The sequence below is a fragment of the Vicia villosa genome, linkage group LG6 (assembly GCF_029867415.1).
Source record: "Vicia villosa cultivar HV-30 ecotype Madison, WI linkage group LG6, Vvil1.0, whole genome shotgun sequence".
In the NCBI taxonomy this organism is placed as follows: domain Eukaryota; kingdom Viridiplantae; phylum Streptophyta; class Magnoliopsida; order Fabales; family Fabaceae; genus Vicia; species Vicia villosa.
In genome coordinates this window covers 118,125,922-118,137,845 of record NC_081185.1, presented here as the reverse complement: position 1 = coordinate 118,137,845, position 11,924 = coordinate 118,125,922, and positions in this window count along the sequence as shown.

Here is an 11,924-nt window from a genome sequence, read left to right as displayed (position 1 = left end):
AGACATTGAAAAGATGTTTTCAAGATTTCAAACTCTTACTGCTGGATTGAGAGTTCTTGACAAGGGATACACCAAGGCTGATCACGTAAAGAAGATCATCAGAAGCTTACCCAGAAGATGGGGTCCTATGGTGACTGCATTTAAGATTGCGAAGAATCTAAATGAAGTCTCTTTGGAAGAGCTGATCAGTGCCCTGAGGAGTCATGAAATTGAACTGGATGCAAACGAGCCTCAAAAGAAAGGTAAGTCTATTGCATTAAAATCCAATATCAAGAAATGCACTAACGCTTTTCAGGCTAGAGAAGAAGATCCTGAAGAATCAGAATCTGAAGAAGAAGATGAACTGTCCTTGATCTCCAGAAGGCTAAATCAACTCTGGAAGAACAAGCAAAGGAAGTTCAGAGGCGTCAGAAGTTCAAAGAAATTTGAACGTGGAGAATCTTCTGATGACAGAAGATTTGACAAGAAGAAGGTCATGTGCTATGAATGCAATGAGCCTGGACACTTCAAGAATGAATGTCCAAAACTTCAGAAGGAAAATCCCAAGAAGAAGTTTCATAAGAAGAAAGGTCTTATGGCAACCTGGGATGAGTCAGAAGATGATTCAGACTCTGAAGATGAGCAGGCTAACTGTGCGCTGATGGCGACAGAAGATGACGGATCAGAATCTACATCAGAATCAGATTCTGAAGAGGTATTTTCTGAACTTACTAGAGATGAGTTAGTTTCCAGTCTAACAGAACTTCTGGAATTCAAGTCTCAGATTAGTCTCAAATACAAAAAGCTGAAAAAGCTATTTGAATTTGAAACGAAGAAGCTTGAGTTGGAAAATTCTGAATTAAAAGAAAAAGTTTTAAAATTATCCAATAATGTTGGATCTCCTTCCAATTCAGAAAAATCCACTCCTAGTCTAAACCATATTCTGAAAGAATATGATTTAAGTTTCAGGAAGTTCTTACCTAGAAGTATTGGCAGAAGTCAGCTAGCTTCTATGATATATGCTGTGTCTGGAAACAGTAGAGTTGGCATTGGTTTTGAGGGTGAAACCCCATACAAACTTGAACCTGTTGATAAGATGAAAATCACATACAAGCCATTGTATGATCAGTTCAAGTATGGCCACTCACATGATATTAGGCACACTTCACATGCTCAAAGTTTTCACATTACACACACTAAGAAGCATGTGACACAACCTAGGAAATATCATGAAACTCATATTAAGAATTATCATGCTGTTCCTCCTTCTGCTTACAGTGTTAAACCCAAGTTCAATCAGAACTTGAGGAGAACTAACAAGAAAGGACCCAAGAAGATGTGGGTACCAAAGAAAAAGACTATTTCTTTTGCAGATTCTCTTGGCGACAAAGAAGATAAAAGTCAACATGTCATGTCACCTGGACTCAAGTTGGTCTCAACACTTGAAGGGAAGAAGGACTGTCTTCCAAGTTCTGGTACTTAAATCTGTTGAAGAAACTATGTTCGTAGGAGATCAGAAAAGAAAGTTTATTAGTCTTGGAACCATCTGTTTTGTTTGTTTCTAAAGCAATGGTGTTTCGTTCTTGATTATTCTGAATGCTCTAAATGCTACAGAATATACAATATTGAAACATTGATTGTAGAAGAATCAATCAATATCTGGTTTGATGATAAACTTGGTTCCGATGAAACAAAGCAGCTTAAGAATTTCTGCAGATACAGTTTTGTCTTATCAGAAGCTGCAGAACAAAGAAGTGAATCTCCAGAAGCTGTGTATATCAGAAGTAATGGATCAGAAGATCATTCAGATTTACATCAGCACACTTCAGAAGGAGTGTTTCCAGAAGAGAAACTTGATCAATTCAGAAGCAGTGATCGGAATCAGAAGGCGTAAAGCCTATTGAATATTTCACACCTGTCATCCATTATCTGATGATGAACACGTGTCTCTACGGTCAGTACGAAGCGTGCAGTTGAAAAAACGCCGACCTAGGTAACTGTATTAAATCATTTCATTTACCATGCTATCTCTCCTAATGTCATTTCTCATTTAATGCAAAATGATTTAATTATTTTCAAATCTTTTAAATAGCCCGCTTCAACTTCATTCTTTTCTCCTTCTCTCTATTTTGTTCTACATCTTCTTTTCGCTGCATCTGTTTTTTTTTTTCAAACCCTAGTCTTTGTTCTGATCTTACGGCATAATCATCATGAACTCTTCCTCTTGTTCATCTTCCTCAAAAGAAAGACTTACTTCTTCACAAATCCTTCTACGAAATTATGAATATGCTCCTTTGAAAACTTGCTTGATACCCACGAAGGACTTGGAGGTTTTATGTGAAACTGCTGTGGACTTAAACAATCTTAAAGCGAATGGCTTTAAGTGTGATGCAAGAATCCTTGAGCAAGGATGGTCCAAGTACCTTAATAGATTGGTTGGTCCAATTTATCCTGATCTTGTGAAGGATTTCTGGGTACATGCAACGGTTACCCCAACGACCATCATTTCATTCGTGCTAGGGCATGAAGTGGTTATCTCTGAAAAACTGATCAGGAAGCTATACAATCTGAATGATGAAGAAGGTTTGTCTGGTTTTCGACATGCATCTGTTGATTGGTCGATAGTTGAAAAACAAATCTCTCAGTCTTCTGGGATTGACTCGAATAACACAGGCACCTTGAGGCCATTTTATAGAGTATGGGCTGAAATTATTCTGGGTTCTCTTCACCACAGAAAAAGGATGCTCTCCTCTTCTTACATCAGTCCAGATCACAAGCACACTCTTTTCTGCATTGGCAAAAAGACTGAGATCAACATTTCTCATATTCTGTTTGAGAATCTGAAGACTTCAATCTTTGAGTCAAGAGAAGAGGAAAGGGCGAAGTACCCTCATCTTTCAAGAACGACTATTCCGTTTGGAAGAATGATTTCAGACATTCTTATTGAAAGCAAAGTGCTGGACTCCATCAGAAAACTCAATGCATCCCATTTGCTTGGAGTAGTTCAAGGTCCCATTTTCAATGGTGTGGATTTGTTCAGATTAGAACTCATTCAAAATGTACCTTCTGTGTGCTCAAGCTTTCCTGACATTCTCTCAAGAAGAGTTGCCGTTGAAGGTTTTGCCTCCTTGTTTTCAAGAAGAACTGCATCAGGTTGTCAAGTCTTACCTGGAAGATTGTGTTAGGAAGCAATCAGATATTGATCCTGCTTGGATCCGTGGCAGAGTACTTCCGTCCAAGGCTGACCTTTTGAAGAAGGATCAGAAGGAACAAAAGTCTAGGTTTAAAAGAAAAGCCCGAGAAGATGAGGCTAAGAAAGCCAAGAAGTTGAGAGTCACCTTTGATCCTGACAAGGTGGACTCTGAAGAACGAAGGGAGAAAAGGATTAGAGATTCCTTTCGCAGAACCAGATCTTCTTCTTCTGTGCAAATCTCCAGGCAGGTTTTTACTCCACCTCCCTCTGTCCCTAAACCATCCTTCCAATCACCTCCATCTGAACCAAAAATAAACTTCACCTTACCAAATCCTTCTCCATCAATCTCCTCCTCTCCCATTCTAAATCCCACTCCTCTAAATATTCTTCCCCCAACTCCTTCTGATAAGACTTTCTCACCAATTCCCTTTACAAATAATCCATCCTCATCAATCATTCTCTCAGTTATTCCCTCCTCCTCATCCACCGCATCTCCACCTTCTGTATCCCATCCCTTACCTACCAGAAAATCAAAACCCTTTTGTCCTCTCTACCCGGACTACAAATTCACCCTCAATCCGCCTGAACCTGAACTCTCTACCTACCTGGAACTTTTCAGATATGAGGTAATCAATGGCTTAGACCTTCTGAAGGAAGCCTTCCTAAATGGTCTGAATGATGTTTCTACAAGAAATATCTGGAAAAGATTTCGCAAGGTGTTTCAAGAAGAAGCAATGGGAGTACAGAAAAGACTAGTAGCTGCTGCCCCACGGCCTCGTGGAATTCTGAGGAATTATGAAGACTTCTGGTTTGCTAGTCTCAAAGGAAGACATCTGTGGGAAGAGAAGCCCTTCTTGGATGAGATGGAACAATTAAGACTGGCTGCTGAAATGGAAGCAAATCCATGCAGGGGTATTGTTATCTTTATTCCTGATTATCCTGTTCTGCTCGGAAACTTCAAGACTCTCTTTAACTATCTGAGGGAAAACCCTTCTGAGAAAGACCCAAGCTTGGTCATTCCAGAAGTTGTTGACCCACCAGAAGTTGAAGGTCCTTCTGCTCCCAGGAATCTAGCTGCCATTCTTCAGGCACTTGAGAATGGAGACTCGGAAATTCCTGCTGCAGAATATGGAGATGCTTCTATGCAAGAAGCAGATGTTGAAGATCATGTTGCTGAATCAGATCCTGTTGAGGAAATCCCTGCAAATGATCTATCCATGGAAGCTACAGATCAAGTTGCTATTCCTGTGGTTGAAAGCGGTGAAGCTTCTTCTGATGAATCTTCTCGTCTTGCAAGGACTCTGGAAGAAATTCAGAAGAGACAGGATGAGCAAAGCTCACTCAATGCTGAGTTTAGAGCTTTCATGGTGAGGCAAGATGGACACAACAATGAGGTTCAAGAGATGCTGGCCAAGATCCTGTCAAGGCTAGGGCCATCTTAGATTGAGTCTGTGTTGTTTCTTTCTTTTCGTTGCATCTGTTTTTGTGCATCTGATCTTACTTATCTTCATGTACTTCTGTACCTGATGTTTGAACTTCAATGAAATCATCTTCCTCCTCCGTGTGTTTCTTTTTGTTTGTCTCTGAATCTTTTCTGTTTTTTGATGATATGACAAAAAGGGGGAGAAATATGTGATAAATGATTTGATTTAATCAGTTGCTTTCACTAACAAGAACTGCAAGTTCTATATGGTTTAAGTGTTTTGCAGGTATAAAGAAGTGAAGAGAATCTTCAAAGCACACAAGAAGCAAAACCATAAGAAGCGTTATTCTGTAAAAAGAATAAGCTTATGGAAACTGAAGCAAGCTGAGTGCTGTCAAGCTTCAGAATCAGAAGCACTGATAATAGAATTTGATCCATATTTGTCTATTTGCTCTGACAAAATTCTATTTGCTCTGATACATTATTTTAGCCTATATGGCTCTGATACATATCATGTGTTCTAATATACATTTTATGTTCTGACTCGTTCATGCTGACTTTTGTCGTTTAGTTTTTGTTCTGTAACATTTCAGGATGTAGAGATGCTCTGATGATGCTCTGGTACATTCAACAATGTTCTGATACAAATCTAGCATGAAGTGATGTTGGTAGAAATTCAAAGCTCTGAAGCTATCCGAGGGAAGCAGAAATCAGAAGCTGTGAATGTTCTAAAGATCCAGAAAACTCAAGTTCTGAAGCTGTCCTAAATGGAAGCAGAAATCAGAAGTTGTGAATGTTCTGAAGATCAAAGAAATTCAAGTTCTGAAGCTGTCCTAGATGGAAGCAGGAATCAGAAGTTGTGAATGTTCTGATGATCTAAAGAGATTCAAGTTCTGAAGCTGTCCAATGGAAGCAGAAGTCAGAAGCTATGAATTCTCTGAAGACAGAAGCTTATGTGATCGTCTCTACCGAAATAATCAGGGAAGTCTTTTATTAAAGTTCTTCGAGTATTTATTTCAGGGGGAGATTATTTATCTCAGGGGGAGATTGTTAATCTCAGGGGGAGACATATTCACATGCTTATGCTATAGCTGTGTAATTTGTCTTTTGCCGTCTGCTCTTTCTGATCGCAAATTCATATCATTTATATATGTTTTTGTCATCATCAAAAAGGGGGAGATTGTTAGAACAAGATTTGTTCTGATCAATTATCTTAGTTTTGATGATAACAATAATATGAATTTTGCTTAAGATAAATGGTACTCTAATCCAATGCAATTTCCTTTTCAGGAAATATATAAAGAGTATGCATAATTCAGCGCTCAGAAGCTTTGTCTCAAAGGGTTCAGCATGCAACATCAGAACATGGTCTGGCAAGACATCAGAAGATGGTCGAAGCAGAATCAGAACATGGGTCTATGGAAGCATCAGAAGAACATGAGATCAGAAGCACTGAAGTTCTGATGGTATCACGCTCAGAAGCACTTCAAGGTCAGAAGATCAGAAGATGCTTTGCACCAAGCTGTTTGACTCTGATGATATTCAAACGTTGTATTCACAAACATCAGATCAGAAGGAAGTACATGTGGCAGGCTACGCTGACTGACAAAAGGAACGTTAGAAGCTATTAAAGGCAACGTCAGTAGACACAGCGTGAACAAGGCTCGAGGTAGTTGACAAAAGCGTATAACATTAAATGCGATGCTGTACGGAACACGCAAAGCATTAAATGCACTCAACGGTCATCTTCTCCAACGCCTATAAATATGAAGTTCTGATGAGAAGCAAGGTTAACGATCCTGAACAAAACAACTCATATTAACTTGCTGAAACACTGTTCTATTCAAAGCTCAGAATCTTCATCTTCATCAAAGCTCACTACATTGCTGTTGTAATATATTAGTGAGATTAAGCTTAAACGTTAAGAGAAATATCACAGTTTGTGATTATAGCTTTTAAGAAGCAATTGTAATACTCTTAGAATTGATTACATTAAGTTGTAAGGAACTAGAGTGATCGAGTGGATCAGAATACTCTAGGAAGTCTTAGAGGTTATCTAAGCAGGTTGTAACTAGAGTGATCGTGTGGATCAGAATACTCTAGAAAGTCTTAGAGGGTATCTAAGCAGTTGTTCCTGGAGTGATCAGTGTGTGATCAGAAGACTCTGGAAGACTTAGTTGCTGACTAAGTGGAGAACCATTGTAATCCGTGCGATTAGTGGATTAAATCCTCAGTTGAGGTAAATCATCTCTGCGGGGGTGGACTGGAGTAGTTTAGTTAACAACGAACCAGGATAAAAATAACTGTGCAATTTATTTTTATCGGTCAAGTTTTTAAAGCTACACTTATTCAAACCCCCCCTTTCTAAGTGTTTTTCTATCCTTCAACATCATGGTTAAAAGTGTTGATTGTTCTAACATTTTTGTCTACTTACTAAATGTTGCCAATGCCGAGTTGTTTTAGATGCATGTACTTTATGGTGAAGCAAGAGTTAGCGTGCTAGTCGAAGATGTGGTGGACTGGGAGAAAAAAGGCACCCAAGGAAACCAGTTGTTACTCTAACCATGTGTAAGCGTAGCTAAAAATCTATTGTTGGGGTTTAATATAGTCAATATATTCATGTACTAAATAGGTCACGACGTTCTATGTAAATACACTCATGCTAAAATATTGGTGACTCTTTAATCTTAATGCTTGTTTTAGCTTTGCAATCTAAAACTTGTTTTTATGGTGTTACCTGACATCAAAAGGTGTTTGTCATTAATGTATCTAAGATAATTATCTATTGAGCACTAAGCCTAGACATAGGTATAAGCTCAATATCCGCACGTATTATAGCAGGATCGGTGTGGAGTCTCTCTACTTTACGATTGTTGGTTGAAAATGTGTGATGTCACGTGCAAGTATACATGTATATTTTAAGTAGCAAGTGATAGAATAGTAAGGATGTCGAACCCACGCGGAGTGGAAAATAACTTAAATTGATTTTGTAAAAACTATCTTTTGTAAATGAGAATGAGAAAGATAAAAATAGTTTATAGTTGTCACAGGTTCAGGCTGGTAGCAAACAATGTCAAGAACAATTTAAAGAAAGTAAATGAGTTTTTGAAATGGAAAGCATGTTGGGCAATGATTTGTTAATATAACTTCTCAGTTGTATGTACATGATGTGTTATATCATGCTAGGAGAGGTCAGAGAGTGACATAATGGTATATCTCTACAGCATCAGAAACATGTGCATTAAATCAAGGGGACAAATCTCTAAGTCTCGCTTGTAACTTCAATGCATGTATGGTTTTATTTTGAATATCATCTATGAGTGTAGCTCTTTATCTCTAAAGTATCTAATATAATGACTATCTTTATCCTACTATTTTCAATAACTTTTATCATGAAATCCACCTGTTGCTTGATCTCTCACAACAACAAGCTTATATCTTTTCCTAAGTTGATCACTCAAAGAAACAGATTTATAACAGTCTAATGCATGAAAAAAAACTACTAACAACACATCATTTAACATAAAATACTACTTTATACTAACTTAACATTGTTCAACATAAAAGGTTTTAGCTCATGGTGAGCTTAGTACATACATCAATACTAGTTCTTATTGCAATGGTTTGCCCCCAAGACACGGATTATATCACGTCAGATTCTGGTAGCATACACTTGAGATGATGAGAAGAATAATCTCCACTCTATTCAGCTTACTTACTTCATTGGTTTTTTCTAAGTCTTTTTATTTCTAAAAATGCTTAAATCCTTTCATTTCCTTCAAGAGCTCCTTTTATAGACACTTCTAACTAGGGTTTATGTGTTGTCTTGGATCATGGGCATGTGGATATTTGTGTATTCTGGCCCAGAGAAAAAAATATAACTCCCTCCAATTTTTTCATTTCGTACCAATGCGGAATCAGGTATAATCAGCATGTGGGGGGACAAGGTGTAATGTAGCAGGCTGGTGGCACAGACAATTAAGAAGCATTGTCTTTTGCAGCATGCAGATGAGCATGGAGGTGTAGTGGGTGTACTATATGGTGCATAGTCTTATCTTATAGCGCCTTTCTCTTATCTCTTTCATAATCAATTAAAATATCCTTCATTCTGCAAATTGTTGACACGTGTGCCCTAGGAATGTGAATGATACTTCTCTATGATTTCAATTGCATCCATCTTTCCACATTTAGTTTGGATAAATGCTATTTCAGACTGTCGTTCCAGGCCTCATCAAAAGTTAACTCTACAAAAGCAACAAACACATAAAAACTAACTTAAGAGAGCACCTATTGTGCTCTTTATAAATTGTTCTAAAACAACAAAATGAAATCAATTAAGCTGCTTAATAATTAAAATAAAAAGATAAATCCAAACATTAGGATTTATAGTAACTAACAAATTGTGAGTTATCAAATCCCCAAACGTGAATCGTTACATGTCCTTAGGTGATGCGGAAGATGATAGTAGAAAAGAAAATTTTTGTCCTTAGTTTGGATAAATGCTATTTCAGACTGTCATTCCAGACCTCGTCAAAAGTTAACTCTACACAAGCAAGAAACACATAAAAACTAACTTAAGAGAGCACCTATTGTGCTCTTTATAAACTATTCTAAAACAACAAAATGAAATCAATTAAGCTTCTTAATAATTAAAATAAAAAGATAAATCCAAACATTAGGATTTATAGTAACTAACAAATTGTGAGTTATCGAACCCCCAAACGTGAATCGTTACATGTCCTTAGGTGATGTGGAAGATGATATTAGAAAAGAAAATTTTTAGTTCTTTCTATCCTTTAATTTAAAAACTCATTTCTTATTCATATCAAAATTCTCCAAATGGGGCTATATTCAAAATTTGGCACCACTCATTCTTGTTATTTACATAAATTCATTTAGTGGGTGTGTGTTCCCTATTGCTTCCAGTCACGCCAGAACTCTTCAGTTAAGATAGTTAGCCTAAATCCTAGTTTGGAGTTCAAGAAAAGAAACAATAGTAGTATTATTGTTGTGTGAAATAGAGTACATAGTTGCTTCTCTTTGTGCATGTAAAACAATATGGATGGCGAATCTGGTCAAAGAAACTACAGCAAAGGATCATGGAGCAATTACCATGAAGATCGACAACATGTCAGCTATAAATTTGGCGAAGAATCTAATAACACATAGATGAAGCAAGCACACCGAAATGAGGTTCCATTATCTTCTAGAGCAGGTACCAAAATAGAAGCTGAACTCGGAACACTACAGAACTGAGAATCAGATTGTAGACATCATGACAAAGGGTATGCAAGTTGAAGTGTTCAAGAGACTAAGAGCAATGGTGTGTTGAGAATGTAATTCCTTGTGTCGAAGCATGTTTCTCGATAGAAACAAGATTGTGTCAAAATAGCATAGTGTCTGTCAGAGTTGTATAGCGATAAGTGCCAAATTGTAGTTATTTTTGTGTATAGTTTTGAGGCACTTATCTTCTCTTTTTCCTCAATTTAGACGAGTTTTAGTGTATAGTACATAAATACGTATACTTTGTGTTTAATCGAGTTTATGATTCATTTTTGTATCGACTAATAGTTTTTCATTCATTTTGTAGGTATTTGAGCATGTATGGAGAATTGAGTAATAAGGCTTCAAGGATACAATTTTGGATCAATAAAAGAAGAAGCGGTTGAAAAAATAAGAAATTGCTTCTGGTGTGAGTTGCCCGGCGGAGAAATTGGCTCGCCGGGCGAGCGTGGAAAATAAATGTCTTACTTCTGCCTTGGCCCACCTCTTGGTCGTCGGGCGGAAGAATAAGGAGTCGCCAGACGAAGCAATTCGTTCCCTGGGCGAAAGAAGATATTTTTGCCCACTTGTTGACGTGGCGCAGGCTGTGTGGCCAGAATAAAGTTATTCGCCGGGTGGAGCAATTGGCTTGCCGGGCGAACACGTCGGGACCAAATTTGTATATATTTCATTTTAGTTCATTTTAGGTTTTGTGTGGTTAGTTTTGGGAATTTTTGTGCTACCATGCCAATTTCACCCATTTTTCTTTAGGATTAGCTTAGATAACAACTGTGGGTCTTGCATTCGGTGATTCGGAGGTGGATTGCTGCTCATCAACCGGCGCTGACAAACCGCAAGATTTGTGGTTTTATCTCTATTTCTCTTTATGTATTTCTCTTTGTTGGGTTTTGTATATATATTTACTTTGAACTCATGTATATTTGTCGCCCATGGCGTTATATAAAGCTTGCTTTAAAAATCTTTGTTGATTGTTGTCTTAGATTTTTGCTCGGGATTTGGGTTATTTTAGATATAGACTTCTTGAATTCTTATCTATGATGATTATCTGTTAGTTTCTGGATTTTAGAGATAGATTTAGAGCTAACAATCTTTATGGGTGTCGAAGCTTAATGCTTTCGTGTTAGTCGTGTCGGTTGAGAGATCGTCGATACGATTGATATGAATGTATGCTGTGTTATTGAGGTGTGCTGAGAGATCGTCGCCGAGATGATATAGTAGTTCTCTCTACTTTGGGTTAGAAATGACTTAGGGTGTGAGCGATGTCGGATGACATTGACTAGTATTGTAGGTTGAGTGTAATTGGTCGATAAGTTTAAGTTTGTGAGAAGTAGATTATATACCATGCTTGATAAGTCTTTTCTTTTTGAAGAATGAATTCTTTTGTGTTGATATTTACTTTTCCGTTTTTATATTTAAATTCATTCAAAACCAAACTCATAACTATGGAAACTATTGAACGGCAGTTCAATGTACTAGTCCCTGTGGAGATGATAATTTCCCGGATAAATACTTTCAAAACTTTTGTTGCTTGCCGCTTTACCGCTCCAACATATAGTTGTTGAAATGTCGAAGTAGTGTATCTCGACAGGAATTTTGACTTAGACCTAATTTAGTAGTGTTAGTAGAATTAGGTATTTTGGGCTTTGTTTTGGAGTTTTCTTAGGGAGAAAGCAAACTCAAAATCTATAATTATGGAGTAACCCATATTATTGTAAACAACACAAAAATTTGCTATTGCATAATTCAATAAAGTTCTCAGTTGAGAAGCAGGGAGAAGCTGTTCTACCCCTATTTTTCGTTAAACTCTAATTCCTCTTTCTTCCTAATTCATATTTTCTTTTCTTCTTCCATTATCATCGTGCATCGAGAATCATCGTGCAACCAAGGTTGGATGGTTGATTCACTCGAGTGAAGAGTGAAGAACCAGAGAGAATTTAATCGGCTGATTGAATCGTGTTCATCAAGATTGATTCGGAATTCTCCATAAATTTGAAATAATTCCAACAAGAAGTCAATTTCTCCCTTTGAACGAGAGAGCTGGAAGCC